The sequence below is a fragment of the Cryptomeria japonica genome, chromosome 7, assembly GCF_030272615.1.
Source record: "Cryptomeria japonica chromosome 7, Sugi_1.0, whole genome shotgun sequence".
Taxonomy (NCBI): Eukaryota; Viridiplantae; Streptophyta; class Pinopsida; order Cupressales; family Cupressaceae; genus Cryptomeria; species Cryptomeria japonica.
Window position 1 is genome coordinate 718,785,479 of NC_081411.1, and position 21,626 is coordinate 718,807,104.

The following is a 21,626-nucleotide window of genomic DNA, read 5'->3' on the forward strand; positions in this document are numbered from 1 at the left end:
GGTCTTTCCGAGGTTTAACTATTGAGGAGATGGAACCTAATTTGAATAGCCTTTTTAACGAGGACATGGGTAATTCCTCTAATCCTCCTAATGATGAAGAAGCTCTCCATGAGGTTTCTGTAGAACAACTTTCGAAATTGGATAACCAATTTGATGATTCTCACCAATGGATGTCTCATGAGTATCCCGATAGTCAAGCTCTTCCTTTAATTGAGGGTCTAAAACGTATGCTTCAAAGTGATAAGAATGGAATTGATATTTTGCGTGGTATTTCACACATTGTGAACTCGAATGTGATGCCTATAAAGAGTTGTGCTGAAACTTTAGGTTATACACAACCTCCTACTCAAGACAATCATTCTATTCCTTTGATGACTTCTATTGCTAGCATACCTACCTTTACATCAAACATAATGGCTACTTCTATACAAGACATTCCTCCTGTGATCACCAGTCATGGGGGCAATCCCTCTTCTTCAATTAACCCTCTTCTTTCGTTCAATCTGATTTCTTCATTCATTCCTTCAATGAGTGTCCCTATTATATCTCCACAAATGAACATGACGCAAGGGGGCAATTCATTTAACCATTCCATTCCTCCTTGTAGTGTTCCTCCTGTCCAATCATCTCCTATGACTAATTATCATAGAGTCCCACCACCTTACTCTTTACCTTCTTTCAATAACATAACACCTCCATCTCAATCTAACACATCTAATATGAACTCTTCGACTGAAGTGACCATTAACAATCTTGCACAAACTGTCTCTTCTTTACAACAACAAATTGCCTCTATGAATCAATCTAAGTTTAGTGTGCCCACATTTGATGTTGCGAGCCCACTTTCTCTTGACATTGTTCGAGTTATTCCCCCTAAACATGTTGAAGTTCCGCATTGGGAGCTTTATAATGGTAAAGGTGATCCTCTAACACATGTTAAGACTTTTCAAACAATATGTACTGATTTTGCTTATGACCAAAGGTTGCTTGCAAAATTGTTTACTAGAACATTAAGAGACAAAGCCCTACAATGGTATTGCTCCTTGCCTTCTTATTCTATCACTTCTTTCGAACAACTTGCAAATGCTTTCATTCAACAATTTCAAAACAATATAAGTCCTAAAGTTACTTTGATTGATTTAATGCATTGTAAACAAGGTGTTAAAGAAAAAGTGACTGATTTCATTGGTAGATATAAGCATTTGTATGCTCAAATTTCTTTTCCAGTGCCTGACAATGATATTCAAAGAATCCTTATTTCTAATTTACAAAAAGATATTCGAGACAAACTTCTATTTTCTGAGTTTACTTCTTTCCAACAGTTGTGTGCAACTCTTCATAATTATCAACTGACTATGAGTCAAATGGAACAATCACATCCTATGGCTCTGAGTGATAAGGGTGATAGCAGTCAACAACCATTTGGAAAGTTTAAACCGAACAGAGATTCCATCAAATTCAATGAAAACATCATCAACAACAATGTGAATGCAGCATCAGGTGTGCCTCCTATTTTTAAAATTTGCAAGAAAGAAAGAAAGTATACTCCTTTGAATGAATGATTGCATAGTATTATGAATAAGTTATTGGAACAAAATGTGCTTACTCTTCCTCCTATAAGGCAAATTGATCCTGCAAAGATTACTTCACCTTATTTTGATAACAAAGCTTTTTGTCAATTTCATCATCAGCCTGGGCATGATACTGAAAAATGTTTTTCTTTAAAGGGTAAAATTCAAGATTTGATTGATAATAATACTATCTCTGTTTCTGGAGTGAATGATAAAGGCAACACATCTGTAGCTCCTCCTAACCAAAATCTTCATATTTTCACTGATCCATTTTGGGCCCTGGTCCCTGGGTCCTATTTTGGGCCTGCTCTCCTTTGGACTTCGGGTCTTTTTGTTTGCAATTTGGAAAATAAACTTTCCTGGTCGGCCTAAGGTCGGGAAAATCAGTCTATCAGTATATAAACTACATTTTCCTCTTTCATTCGATATGATGGAAAAGGCGTGGAAACTATACTCAAGCATTCAAGCATTCCTTCAAGCAATTGATCATTTCAAGTCTCCATTCAAGGTTAAGTGTTGCATTCAAGACAAGGATTCAACCATTGAAGAGGAGATCACTTACTACATACTACATACAACATACTACAACAACATACAACATCTATACCTTCGCACATAAGGATACAAACATCCTTAGAACAAGGTTGCAGGTATGCGGCTGAAATTGAAGATCTGGAATCCTTGTGCAGAGATGAACATATCCCCCTTCGTTTCGCGGATTTTTCGGAGGACCGTGGCGCTCGGGCGCCATCGTCCCGACAACTTTTGCTCAAATTTGCAAGACAGCGTCGTATTGACATTTTACTACTATTTCCAGGTCTGCAGCTTCATCCTATATCCCTATCTCAATTTATAAGCGAATCTTTGTCACTTTCTATGCATTCCTAGCTTAATCTTCCTATCAAAATTCTTTACAAAAGAGGGTAGCCTTGTTGTCTTAACCCCTTGAAACACATTTAGCATCCAATCTTGCATTGTGTGGGATTGGATCTTGTGGGTTTCAACCGCTCTTTTGAATGTAAAGTCTCTCCCCTAAGTGAAAACCATCAACCCTAGTGAATCTCCCTTCTCTCTCCTTGGAGTTGAAAGAGGGGAGAGCAACTAGGGTTCGATCGCGATTTTCCGCTTTACACTTTCTATCTTTCTTTGGGATCAATACTGAAAATGAGCATAAGTTTTCTTTGATGTTTCATTTTTATTTAGGTGATGAAGTCCATAGGTTTTTAGCATTGGTTTACTATGGATCTCAATCTTAAAGTGTTAAAATATTCACAAAAGGTATACCCACCTGAGCTTTAGATAAGTTCAAAGTGTAGAAGGTTTTGTTGAAACCTTGGTATATGTTATTCTAGAGTTCTATTTTCTTGATTTCCTCCTCATATGCAAATGAGATATTTAATTTCTTACAGGGAGGATGGAAGGGAATTAGAATTTGACAACAACATGATGAATGGTTTTCCCACTATTGGTGGTACCAAAATTGGTGGATTCATCAGTATTGTTTGAGCTAGCAAAATGATTATGCACATTTTTCTTCCCATCTAAAAGGTATATTTTTATGAAGCAGATGATTGAATGGAAGACATTTATCTACTAATTGAGTGAAGAATCATCTGGTGGATTGTAGCCTACCTTGCAAAGATTGTAGCTAGCTAATGTTTCTAGGAGGTGGTTGTTCATCCCAACCGGTGCTAAGAGGGGAGGGGTTAATCATCACTATACTAGTTTCTTCCAGATTTAACCTTAATCAAAAATTCTATTCAAACTTAACACTTATTAGTATAAGAGCATTAATAAGAAACATGCACACATAAAATAAAACACACATGACTACCAAGATTTATTATGTGGAAACCCAAATAGGAGAAAACCACAGTGTGAGTAGAAACTCACAAAATCTACACTGTTCTAGAGTAAACCTGGTGAGGAGCCATCCCTGTTCGAAGATTACAAATACACTGTTAGATGCCACCTAGTTAAGGGATTTTATTTAAGGCCTATTAGAACCTTTAACCTGTTAGAGGTAGTCTTGTTAAAGGACTCATGATCATCACTTAAGATGTCACCCGATTAAGGGATTTTACAAAGGGACATGTTAAATTCCACCTGGTTAAGGGATTTTACTGTTGTAGTTATTAGAAAACAACAAAGAGACTGATTTGTTGTAATAACTACTCTTAGCTTAATTAGATCCAAATGAATCTCTTTGGTTTGACCACTGGTTACACTTTCTCTACACTCTTTCTCTTTTCTTCACACTATCCAAGCTCTGCACACTCTCTTCACCACTCTACTATTCACTTAGCAGTTCTTCCCTCTTCTCACCTTGCCAGATTGCCTCTCTTTAAAATTGCACTTTGCAATTTTTATGATCAATAATTTTGATTTTCACCAAAAACCTTTATACCATATTTTGCCAACACATACCGCTAATTCCTCAATTAGTTTACACCTAACACTCGATAGATTTGAAATTAGAATCTTCCCACACTCTCTTTGTATGCTCTCCATCAATCTCACAAGCAACTCATCCTTGACTGCCTCTACTACTCATAATTTCACCAACCTCTAGGTTATGTTCTATTTTTAATGCAACCAAAAAATCCACACAAATATCACCTTAACTGGTTGTTAACTACTATAGAATTCACTATCTATTTATTTGATGATATCTCACCATGACTGACTCACCTTTGGTCATCACATCCAACTTATCGGTCACTGCTCTATGATTCCCATTGGATATCATCCTTCAACCTGTATCACTGGTTCACTAGTGTAACTCTTCACCTTTTTCCACCAATCATTGATCATCAGTTAGATTGATCACCTGTCTATCCAGAGTGTTCTGATCATGCATAAGACTACTAAACTGCAATCTGTATCACCTCTTATGACCACATCATCATTTCAACTGCCAGTTTAAGAAACCAATGTCAACATCTATCAGATGCTTGATTGACTAGTCAACTGCTTTGTTTATCCTTCAACTAATTAGTCTTCTACCAACATACTACTTAAGTGTGTCACTAATCCATATTTGGGAAGCATTGAATCCTCCATACTATTTGCATCCATGAGTAAACCATTGAGGTTTACCAAATCTTCTTGCCTATGAGCTTGGCCTTATTCACCGGTAAGTGTTGGTCATCAATGACAATACTAACTGATGAACTGATTATGCCAACACCATCGGTTTTGCCAACAATCTCCCCCTTTGGCATTGATGACAACACTTCAAACTTCTCTTTAGAAACCAGGCACTTATGCTTTTGATGTACCGATCAACTTCTCTCATTGATCTAGAGTAATGATCTTACTTCCCCATTTCATACTCCCCCTTTTCACTGGCTTCCATTCATGATGAACCGGTTGTGCAAACAATTACCAATATCCCCCTTTGATAGAAATACCAAAGGTGTAGTCTTAGACATCCTATTTCACATACTGCAATGACTGGTCCCCCTAAAAGGAGTAGTCGATAATCATCAATCCAAATACATAGATTTTTCAAAAAAATCATATCGGATTGATGTTGTTTTGATCTTCACTCACCTTAGAGTATACAGGGGAATTACCCCTAGCTTACCTCTAAGATACTCAAAAGTATCCTTTGTTTAGCAACTTAGTGAATATGTCTGCAACCTATTCCTTGGTTGACACATATTTTAGTCTAGCTTCTTTGTCTTGCATAGTTCCCTAAGATAATGATATTTTATTACAATACACTTGGTTTTAGAGTGCATTACCAAGTTTTTTGATATATTAATGGCACTTGCATTGTCACATTGCATCACCACAAGTTATGTCACCTTTTCTTGGTTACCTTCCAAGTTCTTCTTAATCCATACTACCCATGTACAATTGATTGCAACAACCACATACTCTTCCTCAGCAGTGGATTGAGAGATTCAATTTTGTTTCTTTCTTGTCCATGACACAATCCTATCTCCAAGAAAAAATGCACCTTCATTGTCGATCCTACATCAGTGAATAGACTTAAGTTAAAATTTACCTTATGTGGATACTAGAGACCATACTCATCAGTCCCCTTAAGGTATATGAATATCCTCTTAACTGCCACCATATGAGTCTCTTTTGAATTTGCAGCAAATCTACCAGCCAAGCCAATTTCTTGTGCTATATCCAGTCTACTTTGCATTGCATACTACAACTTACCAATCATGGATCAATATAGTGTCTCATTCACTTTATTAGCCTCATCGTCTTTGGAGAGCTTTCAACCTATAACCATCAGAGTTCTAACAGGTTTGGAATCTTCTATTCTAAAGGTCTTGTAGATCGATGAAGAATTTTATTTCACCCTTCATGGACATTTCAAATTCTTTCTTCATTTCTTCTATAAAACCTTTGCTCATTTCATCATCTCCTCCAAAGATGATGTCATCTATAATTTTTTCTGCAATCAAATGTTTTCCTTCTTGTCCAGTCTTCAAATAGATGTTACTATTGTCACTGGTTCTCATGAACCCTATACTTATCAAGTATGAGTGCAACCTCTCATACCAAGCTCTTGGTACTTGTTTTAGCCCATACAGATCCTTTTTCAGCTTACATACCATGTCTCGTCCATCTTCTAAAGAAAACCTTTTCGGTTGCTCAATATACACTTCTTCCTCTAGAACACAATTCAAGAATTCTGATTTGACATCCATTTGGTAGACCTTGAACTTCCTATAGGTAGCATAAGCAAGCAAGATTCTGACTCCTTCCAATATGGCCACAGGTGCAAAAGTCTCTCCATAGTCCAAACCTTCTTCTTGTGCATACCCTTTGTAGACTAACCTTCCTTTCTTTGTTTCTTACTACTTGACAAGTTTCATCCATTTTGTTTTGAAACACCTACTTGATGCCTATTACATTTTTATTCTCCGATATAGGCACAAGGATCCAAGTTTCATTTATTTTAATTTTCTCCAGCTCTTCCTCCATAGCTTTGATCTAGCCTTCATCTTTTAGAGACTCCTTTGTTGTTTTGGGCTCAATTTTAGAGAGAAGACATGTACTCTCTCTTTCTTTTCTTCTAGTCAATACTCTTGCATTTTTGTCACCAATAATATTGTCAACAGGATGATTGTTTCTGACATACCTTGGTTGTAATGGTTCACTTCTTGGAGGTTCTTCAACCGGTTGTGTAGGTTCCATTGGATCTCAAATCAATAGATTGGATAGGTTCTAAGGAAATGCCAACTCCTATGATCAAACCCTCCAATTTGACTTGGCCAACTTATAGAGTGAACCTATTTGGTTACTAACTCTCTCACTTTAGGCTCTACAAGACCTAGGTGGGTATACCTATTCACTAGTGGCTTTTGATAACTAATGCTTTTTATAGAAGATTGATTATTTTGATCGAACTAACCCCTATCTCAAAATGGCAAAGGTCCTCGGAATAGATGTCTTTTAGATGAGTTTAAGATTGTTTTTATGGAAGCTATTCAATCTTTGTGCTTGAAATTCCTATATATATACACTTTTACTAACTAACTCTATACTTATTCCTATTTATTTTATTGTAAAGGCGTGTTCATATAATGATAATTATGGTTTATGGATGACCAATGCCTTCTTTTTTGTGGGCTACAAAGTCTTATATTTATCTAGGACTTAATGTATGATTTGTGAGACAATTTTTAAACCTACCCCTTTGGTAAATCTGTCAGTTACTGTTTCTTATGAGATCTGCTAAATGTTTATATTATAAACCACCTGAATGAATTTAACCCTAACCTTAAGGGACCATTCAAGGAAGAAGTACAAGGAACAATTACAATCCATGAGTAGATATTTTTAATCCAAATTTATAACATAGAAACATAAACTTCACTGTAAGAATATGAATAACATTATCTCCCTTAGATAATATCACAAACAACTGCCTATAGAAAAATGAGATAATCCACAACACATATGCATAAGAAAATGACTGATTCTATTAAAGCTTCCAAAATGTACAGTAGTATTCTAGAGGCTATAGTATTTGTCTGATATCCTATTCTAAATGATTCTTCATTTTACAAAATATGCTCATATAAATAAACGAGCAACACCTATTCTATGAGAATTCATGTCCCTTTATAATTAATTCATTGAGCATCAGCTAATAATTTGAATTAAGCAACGGTCACATAGATATTCATTTGAATTTATGGTAATGTGACTTCACTATGATTTGTTTTGTTCTTCGTGGCAATAGGCATTTGTCTAGCAGTGCTTTGAATTTTTCATCGATGTTTATTCAACCTTACACCTGTATTGTACTTTGATAAAATCATATGTCTCGATGGCTTTATCTTATGTCTCCCTGAAACACCATATTCAATCAACATCACTCTTTATTTTGGCAGAATTGATATCATCGCCAACACTTCTCTTGGTCTCATCGATATCTTTATTTCATCGAAGCCTCACTATAAGTTTAAATGTTGGTATAATATTTTGTCAATTCAACAAAATCTTCCTTTTTGATGAAAATGCTTTTATCGCTAAGTCTCTCCACCATTTTATCGATGTTAGAATTCCATTGAAATAGTCCTTCATTATCCGGCCTTTGTACTAGCTTCGATGAAATTTCCTCTTTCGGTAAAAGAAAAATACTCTCCTTTGACTCTTTATGTTCGGCCGATAACAAGTCATCGATGGAAATTTCTCATGTTTCATCGATCTTTTATCCTTTGATGAGAAAGCTATCTTCAATCAACATCCTTTATGCCTCTTCAATATTCTCTTTTCCCTAAAATAGCTTCATCGATAAAATATCTATTGGTTCCTTCAATATGAATCTTTCGGCCAAACTTCTTCCCTCGGCAAGTTGTTCACACGTCTCATCAATACTATAGTTTCATCAAAACTCTTTATTTCATTAGCGGGGACCACTCCTAATTTCCTCGATGTAATTTATGTCGATGGAACTAATATTTTTGGTGAATCCTTTTGGAAGTCCATCACGACCAATATTTGTTCAAAAAGTTACTTTATTGATAGGATAATGGTAGGCTTCTTCGATAGAGTCATTTTGGTCAGACTGGGCATTTCGGTGAAGGAGTAGCATTAATACCTGATGGCCTTGGTTTGAGCGATAATCTTTAGGATTCTGATGTCGATGGAAGTGCCAAGGGTTCTATCAAAATTCTTAAGGGCATGCTTGATTTCATTTTTTTTCTCAAGAAAACTTTTGTAGCTTCAATTGAAACCACGAAATTCTATTTATTTAAATTCAATGCTTAAAAGGTTCTACTTCACATGTTTTCTTATTTGTATCTACATTAGGATTCTCTATAGCAGGTTCAACCGATACAGTGTAATTGAATCCTTGATAGTCCTTTGGTTCACTCTTGTTTTCCTGTTCATTTTTCTTAGAGAACTCGTCTACTCTAACATTCACACTCTCCACAACCTATTGGTCCTTTTATTCAAAAACCGATATTCTTTACTCTTTGTGGAGTAACCTAAGAAGGTTCCTCCATCACTCTTAGGATCGAACTTTCTAGAGTACTCATCCCTCTTGATGTAGCACCTACATCCAAATACCTTGAAGTAACTCAAACTGGGTGAGTATCCACACCATAATTCATAGGGAGTCTTATTTGTCCCCTTCTTCACTTGTATCCAATTCAAGTTATACACAACAGTACTCAATGATTCTCTCTAGAAGACATGTAGAATATCCTTCTATATCATTAGAGTCCTTGCATAATCAATTAGAGTTTTGTTTCTTCTTTCATCAACTCCATTCTGCTAAGGCGTTCTGGGTGCAGACATCTGCCTCATAATCCCTTGTTCTTCATAGTAATTTATGAACTCTTGAGAGGTGAAATCTCCTCCTCTATCTAATCTCAAATATTTTACTCTTACCAGTTACTCTCTCCACTCGAGCCTTGAAGACCTTGAACATGTGAAAGGCTTCATATTTTTCTTTCAAGAATACAACCCACATCATTCTTGAGAAATCATCTACAAACAACACAAAGTACTAGTCCCCATAGAAACTCTTAATCCTCCTAGGACCACACAGATATGTATGCACTAAGTCCAACACATTATTAGATGTATAAGATTTGCTACTGAAACTAGATCCGGTCAACTTTCCTAGCTGAAAATCTTTGCACTGTACTTGTTTCTTTTAGATTTAACCTTAATCAAAACTTCTATTCAAACTTAAAACTTATCAGTATAAGAATAATTAATAAGAATCATGCACACATAAAATCAAACACACATGACTACCTAGATTTATCACATGGAAACCCAAATGGGATAAAACCACGGTGTGAGTAGAAACTCACAAAATCTGCACTCTTTTGGAGTACACCTGGTGAGGAGCCATCCCTGTTAGGAGATTAAAAAGACACTGTTAGGTGCCACTCGATTAAGGGATTTTCTTTAAGACCTCTTAGAACCTTTACCTTGTTAGAGGTAGCATTGTTAAAGGACTTAGGATCATCATTTAAGATGTCACTCAGTTAAGGGATTTTACAAAGGGACCTATTAAAGTCCACTTGATTAAGGGATTTTTCTATTGTAGTTATTAGAAAAAAATAGAGAGAATGATCTGTTGTAATAGCTACTCTTAGCTTAATTAGATCCAAATGAATCTCTTTGGTTTGACCACTGGTTACACTCATTCTGCACTCTACTATGCTTTGTATTACACTTGCTCTACAGTCTATTGGTACTCTACATTCTTTCTTTTCTCTCCACACTATCTGAGCTCTGCACACTCTCTTCACCACACTGCTATTCACTTAGCAGTTCTACCCTCTTCGCACCTTGTTGGATCACCTCTCTTCTAAATTGCACTTTACAATTTTTATGATCAATAATTTTGGTTTTTGCTGAAAAACTTTATACCATATTTCACCAACACATACACGTTGATTCCTCAATCAATTTATAGCTAACACTCGGTAGATTTCAAATTCAAATCTTCCCACACTCTCTTTGTGTACTCTCCATCAATCCTACTAGCAACTCATCCTTGACTGCTTTTGTAATTCATAATTTCACCAACCTTTAGGTTGTGTTCTGTCTTTTTAATGCAAACCTGAAAATCTACATAAATCTCACCTTAACTAGTTGTTAACTATTGTAGACTTCACTATCTCTTTGTTTGATGATATCTCGCCATGACTGACTGACCTTTGGTCATCACATCCAACTTACCAGTCACTGCTCCAAGATTCCTGGTGGATATCATCCTTCAACCTGTATCACTCGTTCACTGGTGTAACTCTTCACCTTTTGCCACTAGTTACTGATCATCAATCAGATTGATCACCTGTCTGTCCAGAGTGTTCTGGTCATGCATAATACTACTAAAATACAATCTGAGTCACCTCTTGTGACCGCATCATCATTTCAACTATCAGTTTAAGAAACTGATCTCAACATCTATTAAATGCTTGATTGATCAGTCAGCTTCTCTATTTATCCTTCAACCGATTAGTCTTCTACCAACATACTGCCTAAGTGTGTCAATAATGCATATTTGGGAAGCACTGAATCCTCCATACTTTGCAGCCATGAGTAAACCATTGAGGTTTACCACATCTTCGTGCCTATGAGATTGGCCTTATTCACTGGTAAGTGTTGGTCATCAATAACAATACTAACTGATGAGCTGATTGTACCAATACCATTAGTTATACCAATAGTGGCATCTCCATGATAGCCTAAACCTTTGTTGGATCCACTTCGATGCCTTTTTCAAATACAATGTAGCCCAATAGTTTGTCGAATGTGACCCCAAAGACATACTTCTTAGGGTTTAATCTAACATTGGATTTCTCCAATCATTGAAATATTTTATCTAGGATGTCCAGGTGTTCAGCTCTTGTGAATGATTTATCTAGCAAATCATCTACATAATCCTCCATGAAAGTATGCATCATGTCATGGAAGATTGTTGTCATGGCTCTTTGATAAGTTCCACTAGCATTTTTCAAGCCAAAAGGCATGGCATTCTAGCAATATGTTCCCGATGAACATGTGAATGCAGTTTTATCTTGATCCTCTAGAGCTATCATGATTTGGTTATAGCCCAAAAAACCATCCATGAGAGATAGCTTTGCATGTTGTGTTGTTAGATCAAGAATGATGTTGATGCTTGGCAAAGGAAAGTAATCCTTCGAACATGCCTTATTGAGGTCTCTGAATATTGTACAAATCCTTATGCTTTTATCTAGTTTAGAAACTAGTACAATGTTTGAGATCCATTCAGCATAGTCTATAGGTCAGATGGATCCAACATCTAATAATTTCTTTAGTTCTTCTTTGACTAATAATGCCACATGTGGATTCATCTTTCTTAATTTGTGTTTGACAGGTTTACCTCCAGGGGCGATGGACAAGAGATGCATGATTAGATTCAGATCTACTCTTGGCATGTTAGCATAAGACCAAAAAAAAATGATTTACTTCTCCTTGAATAATTTGACGAAATCTAGTTGTTATTTTTCTGAGTGATCTACCAAATGTATGGTTTTGACTGCTACTTTAGTGTTGATATTTATTAATTGAGTTGGCTTAAATAAAATTGGTGACCTCTCTTGGTAATTTTCAGGAAGAGTGTCAAGTATCCCATCTTTAGGTGCCTCAAAAAGTTTTTCAACCTCAGATACGTCCTTTATTTTTACTTTTTTGTTTTTGCAATCTAATACTACCATTAAATGGTTTTCACCATTAGATCCATCTTTTATTTCATTTTTGTGACTATATCATTATGTGGTTAACTAGTGGAGCATGTTTCCAGATTGACTGAGCATAGGTATTGGACAATTGATTCATCTCTTAGGAATATTGGTATATCATGATGCTTGGGTTCTTTCTAGTCTATAACGTTAGGATATATGAGTGGTAAGGAGTCATTTGGTGGGTTAAGATCAGTTGTTGTAAGTGTCATGATGGAGACATTGTCATAGTTGTTTGGGATATCGGTGAGGTATATGATATTCTTGAGGTCTTCGATGGTATTCACTTCAACACTTCCTTGTTTGTATTGTCGCTTCTCATTATCACTAGCCTCATAGATATGTTGTGGTTCGAATTCAAACAGTCAAGATCTTGAGCCTTGTCCCTCATGAGAAATGGGTGTGTATGCATGGATTGTATGCACCTCAATATCTTCAGTAATATTAGAACAAATATCCCACTCATACTCATTGGAATTGGTTTCAGAATCACTGTCCTAGGTTACCTCGTTGAATCTGATAGGTATATTGTATGGTGAGAAAAGATCACTAATAATTGACACAATTTTAGTAGCTTGTTCTGATTTGGGATCGGTGCTTGTTTGTACTCTTTGAATTTTTTCATACACCATTTCCTTTCTTTTAGTAGAAATCTCCTCTGTGTACGACCTAGATTTGGTTTGATTAGGTTCTTGTACATGCTGTACTTTCTTATAAGAAGCTTCCTCCCTTTGAATAGCGATTTATTCTTGTTGTCTCTTATTTTCTTCATGCTTTTTCTCCTTCCTTGTCTTTTTTGCTGCTTGGTTTAGTGCTTCTTTCCATGAGTCTTCCTTATGTTTTTTCTTTTCTTTCCATTGAGGTTTTTAATGATGAGCTCTCTTTGGTATAAGCGGAACATATTGGCCATACCCAAGTCCTATTTTGTCTTTTGTAAATTGTAAATGAGGTTGTATGGGTTCTATGTTGCATTCTTGGTGCTTTCCAATAGGTCCTTTTCCTTTGTATCCCATTCATTGCATGATCTGGAACCCCTTGCCATATTGTTATTTTGGTATGGCTACTTCTAGGGTATCATCTCTGATTTCTTTCCCATCCTTGTATAGCCAACTAAGGATGTCTTTATCTTCTGATTCTTCAACCAGTGTACCCATTTGGATAAATTTACTATCAAACTTTATGATGGGTTGTGTTTCCTGATGTCCTTATGTGGAAGGTTGTCCTTAAGACCTTGGGCAAGTTGGCAACTTAGTTAGACACAAGGGTTCAGAAGAGTACTCCCCCATTCCTTGGTCCTTTATTTTCATCTTTTTCTTGAAGTTCATGGATAGGGACTTGAGCTCTTCTTTCTAGTTGTAAGATGAGGAAGCTTGGGCCTCCTTGTTGTGTGGAACTAGGCTATCTTGAGCTACCCCCATAGCATTGTAGTACTGAAAAGGGTTAGCATCTATAGATATTGAAATTTCTTGTCCACTATAGGGGAACTTGATACATTGATGGTACGTGGATGGTACCGCTTGCATTTCATGGATCCATGGATGACCCAATAGTATATTGTATGTCAAATCTATGTCCAAGACTTGGCACATAGTGTCTCTTTGTACAGGACCTACCTGAATGGGTAGTATCAGAGTTCCTTCGAATGATCTTTCTTCATCATCATAGGCTTTGATAGTGATTTTATTTTTGGGATCAATAGATTTCTCAGAGAAGCCCAATGTATAGATAAGCTTGAGGGTACATATATTGAGACCAACTCATCCATCTATTAATACTCTTTTTACTCAATGCTTATAGACTAAGACCTCGATATGGCATGGGGTGTTATGCAGATGATTCAAAGAGACATCATCATGTTAAGAAAAAGATATGTTGTGTGGCACCGTCATATGGGCCACCATGGATTAGAATAGATTGACATCTAGATCATTTGGAAAGGTTGTTTCACAAAGAGATTGCTCCAAGATATCTTTGTGTTTTGGTGAAAGTTTGAGCAACTCTAGTATAGATATTTGATCAGGTGTTCTTCGTAGTTGGTCGACCAAGTTATATTGAGTCTTAGGGAGAGTTATTGATGTTGATGTGTTCCCCTTCAAGACATATGTCTATGCTCTTGTTGTCACATTTGTCGCCACATGTTCTTGTTTGTCTTTGATTTTTATGACATTCCCTTGATTGTCATATGTTGATATGTGATTGATGGTGTTTTCATATATGTGATTAATACGAGCTCATTTAGTGTTGTTTGATGTTGATGCTCCTCCCTTTTCATAATTGGGAAGAACTTTTTTGAAAGCTTCATGGTCACCAGTTGTTTTATGACCATCGATTGTTAAGTCTCCCTTGTCTATCATGTCTTGAACTATGTTCTTCAGTATCATGCAATCATTTGTGCTATGCCCCTTGTTTTGATGACAATAATGTGAGTCATTCCACCATGGTGGTTTGACTTGGGGTTAAAAGTTGCTTGTGGCTAGCAATGTGATGATCTTATTTTCCAATACTTCTTGAAATATTGATTCCAAGGTTTGTCCTAATGTCATGTATATTCATCGATATAGGAGAGTATTAGTGTTGCCTCTTTGGTTTGTGTTGTTACCTAGGTTGTTGTTTTTTCCTTGGTTGTTGTTGTTGTTGACTTGGTTGTTTTTGTTGTTGCCTTGGTGATTTATGTTGTTGTTTGATGTTGAAGCTCCTTGGTTGGTATTTCATTGATAAGTGTTACTGCCTTGATTAGCACTTATTTGATCAGTATTGGATGGTGAGTTGCCTGATAAAGTCAACATTGGTTGTTTAGAATTTACATTTTTGGCATTGATTACCCCATCATTAACAATGTTTTTGTTCCTTGTCCAAAATCTAGACTTGTCTGAGTTGTTGTTATTGTTTTTATTGTTAAAGGTGTTATTGTTTGACGAGCTAACACCTTCCTTAAAGAACTTCAAGGTTGCTTTCTTGATGAAATATTCCTCTACTTGGATACCATTCTCTATTAATTTTGCAAAAGATGGTATACCTTATAGTTTGAGATGATAACTTATTTCACTATTTAGATTGTCTATGAAGATTTCCATCTTTTCCTTTTCAGGCACATCTCGTGGATATCTTGTGACCATGCACCTCCATCATTGTAGAAACACCATGAATGTTTCATTGCTTTTTTGTTTCGTATTGCACACATCAAGCATGGTGATCACATGTTGGTTATTATAGGAGTGTTGTGTTATGAATTTATTCACCAATGCATCAAATGATCTGATGGGAGGTGTGAGTTTTGATGACCACTCCATTGTTTTCACTCCCAAACTTCTTGGGAATAAAATCATTAAGTATGTGTCATTGTGAGAAAACTCCAAGCTCATAGTACAAAATTCCTAGACGTGATCACGGGGATCACTCTTACCATCGTATTTGCCATACTTTGGTATATCTGAATTTGGGGGAAAAGTTACCATGTTCAATCTCCTATCAAAAGCATACGAACAAATTTTGTCTAATGAGTATTGTATTGTGGTTCCTTGTTGCATGTCCTACATTTTTCTTTGAAGTGTTTGGAGTTGTTGTGTAAGAACAACTAGGGATTCATTTGTCCTTCGATGGGGAGCTTCCCCTCGTTCATTAAGATTGTCCCGATTGTGGGTATTATCTTGTTTGTGAGTGTTATCTTGTTCATGGGTGTGATCTCAGTTGCGTATGTTTTCTTGATCATGTTCTTATTCTTCTCTCAGTTGTTCTTGATTGTAAGCATAGTTTCTCACCCTTGTTCATGAAATTATCTCATCTATATTTCTTATGTTTTCTGTGTTGAAATCATTGGGAATATTAACTCCTTTACTAGTTAGCATGAGTAGATATATTTTTCTTATCCACTTCTATGAGTCTTCCTATGCATTTTTGGAAAGCTGCATTCTCTTGACATTCTTGGAGAAGCTCTTTGGTGATCTTTATTTCTCCCAAATTTGCATATTCATAAAAAATATTGGACAATCTATGACTCATGCTTGATTTTGGTTGTGATTCCTTCTCTTTGTTTCTCTAAGATCGAGTGACAGTGGGCATTAATATATCTCTACAGTAGTGAATTCTTCTTCTTCTATTGGGGTTCTTGGGGGAGTTGGTGGCTCAAGTCGAGTTTCGTTGTAAGTGATAAGAAACTTTAGAAACAAGAAAGGGTTAATCCTTCCTCCTCTATTAAGGTGTTGGTTAAATGCTACTTTATGAATGTAAGCCCTACTTCTCAAAGGTTCTTTGTCAAATTCATTGGTTTTTCCCTGGATATACAACTGCATATGATACAAGAATGTACGATGTGATGTAAAGAGTTGATGGTTGATATAGTGAAATTTACTCATCTTGATAACTGACTTAGAACTAGGTTGTCTCTTTTGCAACTTAGTCTTTTGATGAAGACTTCTTCTTCTCAAAATATGGGGAGTGGTCATACAAAATGATCAATGTTGATGTTGATGTTGGATATGGATACTTTGTTTTGGAAACTAAAGTTTACTTGTCAAGTAGAAGTTTAGTTTGATTGGCTTCTATGACAAAGTGTGTCAAATGATATGAGTCAAGTTTCATGATCTAGAAACTTTAATTTGACAACTTGAGAACCTAACTAGGTATTGTTTTGATAGGATTTGTTGGATGGTGGAACCTTTGATTATTGTTTGTGATACTCCTTAATTTTGTTGGATGAAATCTGATCTCAAGATAGTTCAAGATTTTTGATATCTCTTTCTAAGGGTTCTTAGTTGGATTTGGAAATTCTCTTCTCTCTAAGGTTTGCTCTTTGCTCTTTGTTTTGAACTTTGATTGTTGTATTGGTTGATTTTGTAACTTACAAGATGTTTTAATGTTTATCACAAGAAGACATAGCATACATTAAAATAATGGTCATTGTTATGCTAAACATTGAGTGTATGTTTTGTGAGGATGTTTTCAAATCCCTGATGTTATCATTGGTTTGATTTAAAACAAAAGACACATTAGATAGACTCTTTATTAAAAGGTCACTGACAGTATCATATCCCACTAGTCTTGATACTCTGTCAGCTCAAACAACCTTGTCACCTCCTAGAGGGGGCCCATTTTTTTGCCTTTTGCCAGAAATTAACCCAAAGTGAATTGCTTCATAGTTAAGTAGTTACCCTGGGAGATATATGGTGAGTGATCTTGGGGGAGGATTCTTTCCCACCCTTTCACTATGATATTACCAATGTATGGCAACTGACTCATTTCAAAGCTTCTAATGCTAAGGTTCATAGTAAGAATTATGTTCAGCGTGGCAAATGATAAACTCAATTAAGAGGCTTCCCAACCTTTAGAACAAAGGCTTTTCGCATCACAAGGATACTAGGGGAATTCTATCGAATACACACTTCTGTTGGAGGGGATTTTCATCTGCATTTGATTATAGTGGGTTGGTAAACTTGGCAATAAAGTCATTCCTCACTTGGGTCGTACCCTTCACACTAGCCCTTTCGAGGCTTCGGGAAGGCAAGCCCTCTAAATTTTTTAATGCTTGAAAGTAAATAAAGCAATGAAAAAGTGGATTTGGCTTTTTGATAACCCAATAAAGGGGAGAGCATGTACCTACCACTTAAGACAAAGCAAATAGAGTTCTTTGTAACTTGTTTCAAAGCAATGGTTAGCTAAGTCCTATTTGGAGATGTTGCTCCAACAAGCATGTTGTTTTTTTATCCCACAAAGCAATTTGTTGTCTAACTAGGAAATTGAAATCCTAGCCAACAAAATGAAAGCACATTTTGTTTGAAAGTAGATTGCTTGGTGAATTGACAATTTGTGGCTTGCTCTTTATAACTTGCAATAATAAAGTTGATTGTTCTTTTTAATCCTTTTGTAAGAATTTGAAAATTTGTTGATTGCTTTTAAGCCCAAATATAAAGTGTGAATCCTAACTTGCAAGAAAGAAAAGTGTGATTTTGTTGTTCTTTTTACCTTGCAATGAAGTTCTTTTTAGGCCTAAAGGAAAGTTTTAGTTCATTTTAAGCCCAAAATTGAGGCGTGAAGTTCTTTTTATACCAATAAGAAGATGATTTCTTTTTAACAAAATTAAGAAGAAAAGTTAGAAAAGAAACTACCAAATCCTATCCTAACTCCTTCAAGTTTGCAAGAAACTGTTAGCAAAATCCAAAAAACCTCAGGTGAGCTTCTACAAGCCTAATTTTTCAACACCAAATTACAAATTTCCGCCTTTGTTTCATACACACAAAAAGAGAGATTATATGTGGAATAGAAACAGATGTGTGCACTATAGAAACAATTAAATGTGCTACCAAAAAAGTTAAATGCACTATAGAAATAGTTAAATGCGCAATAAAAATAGTTAAATGTGCAATAAGAACAGTTGAATGGGCGAGGAAAATAGTTAAAACATGCAATAAAGATAGTTAAATAGATGATAATAGAGGTTGTATGTGTTGTAAGATCTATTGTATGTGCAAAAAGAACTGTTGTATGCACGAAGAGAACCATATTATGCATGTCTTAATATTCTCTATCTCCAAGGATCCTTCAAATCAAGGTGGCTCTCAGCTTGGAAGAGCACTTGACCTATAGGATGACAACCAAAAGAACTAGGGATATGTGATTATTCTAAGATCAAAATGGATACAACTATGATTTTAGTGAATGATCTAGATATGAAAATTAGATAATGTTATGATGCAAGATATTGATATAAGCTAAAACTAGCATGAGAATGGTTTAAAATTCTATTAAACTATCATATAGATGAAGCTAACATGATATTGATAACATGATATGTAAAAATAAATGATCTAATTACTATTATTAAAGAAAAGTTAATAATGCTTGATGAAATGAGACTATAAGTTTGATGCACAAAGACTTGGAGATATGGAAAAAGAAGAATGAGAGCTCTATTTATAGGGAAAATAGGGAAATGGAGGGTTGAGATTGAATAATCTCAACAAGGGCTAGGATTGAAAGTTACTCAATCCATGTTTACAATTTTCACCAATGAAATAGTGACTATTGTCAACAAGAGGTGGATTGAGAGGAGATGAAAGAGACATTAAATGATTGAGAAGACATGAAGGTTACCTAAGGAGGTAATGGTTAAGGTTAGGTTAGATTTATCCATTGGATAAAGATTTTATCCAAGGGGTAAACTCTTGTGCAAGGGTTAATAAGATAACTAGAGTCAAAGCCATAAGTGTTTGATGAGACCCTTGGGTTAGATGATGGTTAAGTTAAAGAGAAAGTCTCTAACCATGTGGGAAGGGTTGAGTTAACCATTAATGGTTTGGAAGACTTTAAAGGTTAACTTGTTGAGTACATAAAGCCTTTAATGCATTTCAGATACTTTGAGGCATTTTTGAGAAGTGACTTCTCTTAAGGAATATGCAAATGTTTAAGAGATGGATTAGGCTAAATAAGATAGGATTAGAAGAATCTAGAAGTCTCTAGAAGGAGGTTAGGAGGCAAGTGGGAGATGTAGGATTTTGGAAGTGGGTGGGGGAAAAGAATTTAATTAAAATAAAATTAATTTATTTTAATTATGGTTGCAACTTGCATTTGTAGGATTTAAATAAATATTGATTTATTTGAATGTGATTTTTAATTTTGCAAGTGGGTGGTTTTAATTAAATTTAAATTTAATTAAATCGGCTAGAAGGGGAATTTAATTAAAAATGGTTAGAAGGAGTATTTTAATTAAATATGAATTTTAATTAAAATGGGAAAGGGGATTTAATTAAATGTGAATTTTAATTAAATGGCTTAGAAAAAGGGGAGTATTAATCAAATCTTTAATTTGATCAATGGTCAATTAGAAGAATAGGGATATTAACTAAATCTTAATTTAATTAATTGGAAGAATTCAGGATAATTAAATGAATAAAATTCACTTAATTTTTTGTGCAACTTTTAGGTGTCTACAAATGCTATATCAAAAGAGATGTGTGAGGCCCTACCCCGACTCAGTCTAGCATTTCAGTGATTTTTATGTTGAGACTATTATGGATGCTTTATTTTTATGCATTACGGATTTAGAACTTATATGATTCCATGATTTGGATAACATTGCTATATGTTGATGCTTCATTTATATGCTTTATGATATAGAACTCTATATGATTCTAGAATAGGATGAATTTGAGATGATATATGTCATTATTGGATTTGCAAGACTTTACTATGATGATAGAAATAGGATGCATGTTTATGTGTGGATCAAAATTATGAGAATTATGATAATTGCTTATGTGGATCTATTTGGATATAAGATGTAATGATTTGTTTAAGTGTATATTGTATGCAGAGTGTTTGATGTGTGTTCTTATTCATGTGCTTTATATTATATGAGGTTATTCAAAATTACTAATGTGTAATTGAGATGCACAGGAAAATTATCCATGTGACCATGGAAATATTATGGAGAACCAAACCTAGACCTATGTATGTTCGTAAAACCAGCGTTTGTCTATTTGGAGAGACAACACCCCGTTTGTATAGTATTTTATTTGTAAAAGTGGATGTTGCATGTGTGTTAGATTGAATTTATTTATTTGTGTAAATCCAACAAGAGACAAGATTTCATGTATAATTTTGTAAAAAGTATTTTTATTGTCTCACTTGACACGTGTTGATTTATGTTTTGGTTTTTTTTAAATTGTCTCTTGGAGGGAGTTGTTTAACCATAGCTTTTTCAATTAATTTAATGTGATTCCATAATTGCCTTGGGAAGAGAATCTTTGGGGTGGTCAACTTAAGTTTGACCCAAAAAATTAACTTCAGAGGGGTTTAAAAGGGGTTAAATGGACACCTAGGGGTAGTTTAAGAGTGTTTCCTAAAGCCCATAAGGTATACCTAAGGGTTAGGAGTAATTTTAGGCATGTTTCAACTCCCATGTGACCATTTAGACACCCTAAAAAGTGGATTTCCTAAGTTGAGCGAAAATTGAAAATTAGAAGGCATCACCTAAGTTGTTAACTTTCCTTTTTGATGAGAGATCCTTTTGGATCTTTTTCTGACTTTTCCTTTTTCAATTTTAGAAACCTATGAGAACTCTCACTGAGGCCTTTTTAGGCAAGAATGAGAGATTTTGCGGGTAATCACCTACTCTCCATTTTTGGAGACAAGGAATTTTGAAAGAAAAAAAGACAGATTTGAATTAGGAATTTCATGGAGTGTAGAGAATCAAGGATTGTGGATTTGGGCTGCTCATCTTCAACCGATCTAGCATACCTTTGGGTAGTTGAAGGTTTGTCATATCTTCTCCTTGTATTGATTTATATTGCATGTTGTGTTGAAAGGATTTGCTTGTGTAAAAAGGCTATTTTCTTGCATGTTTTTCCTTGGA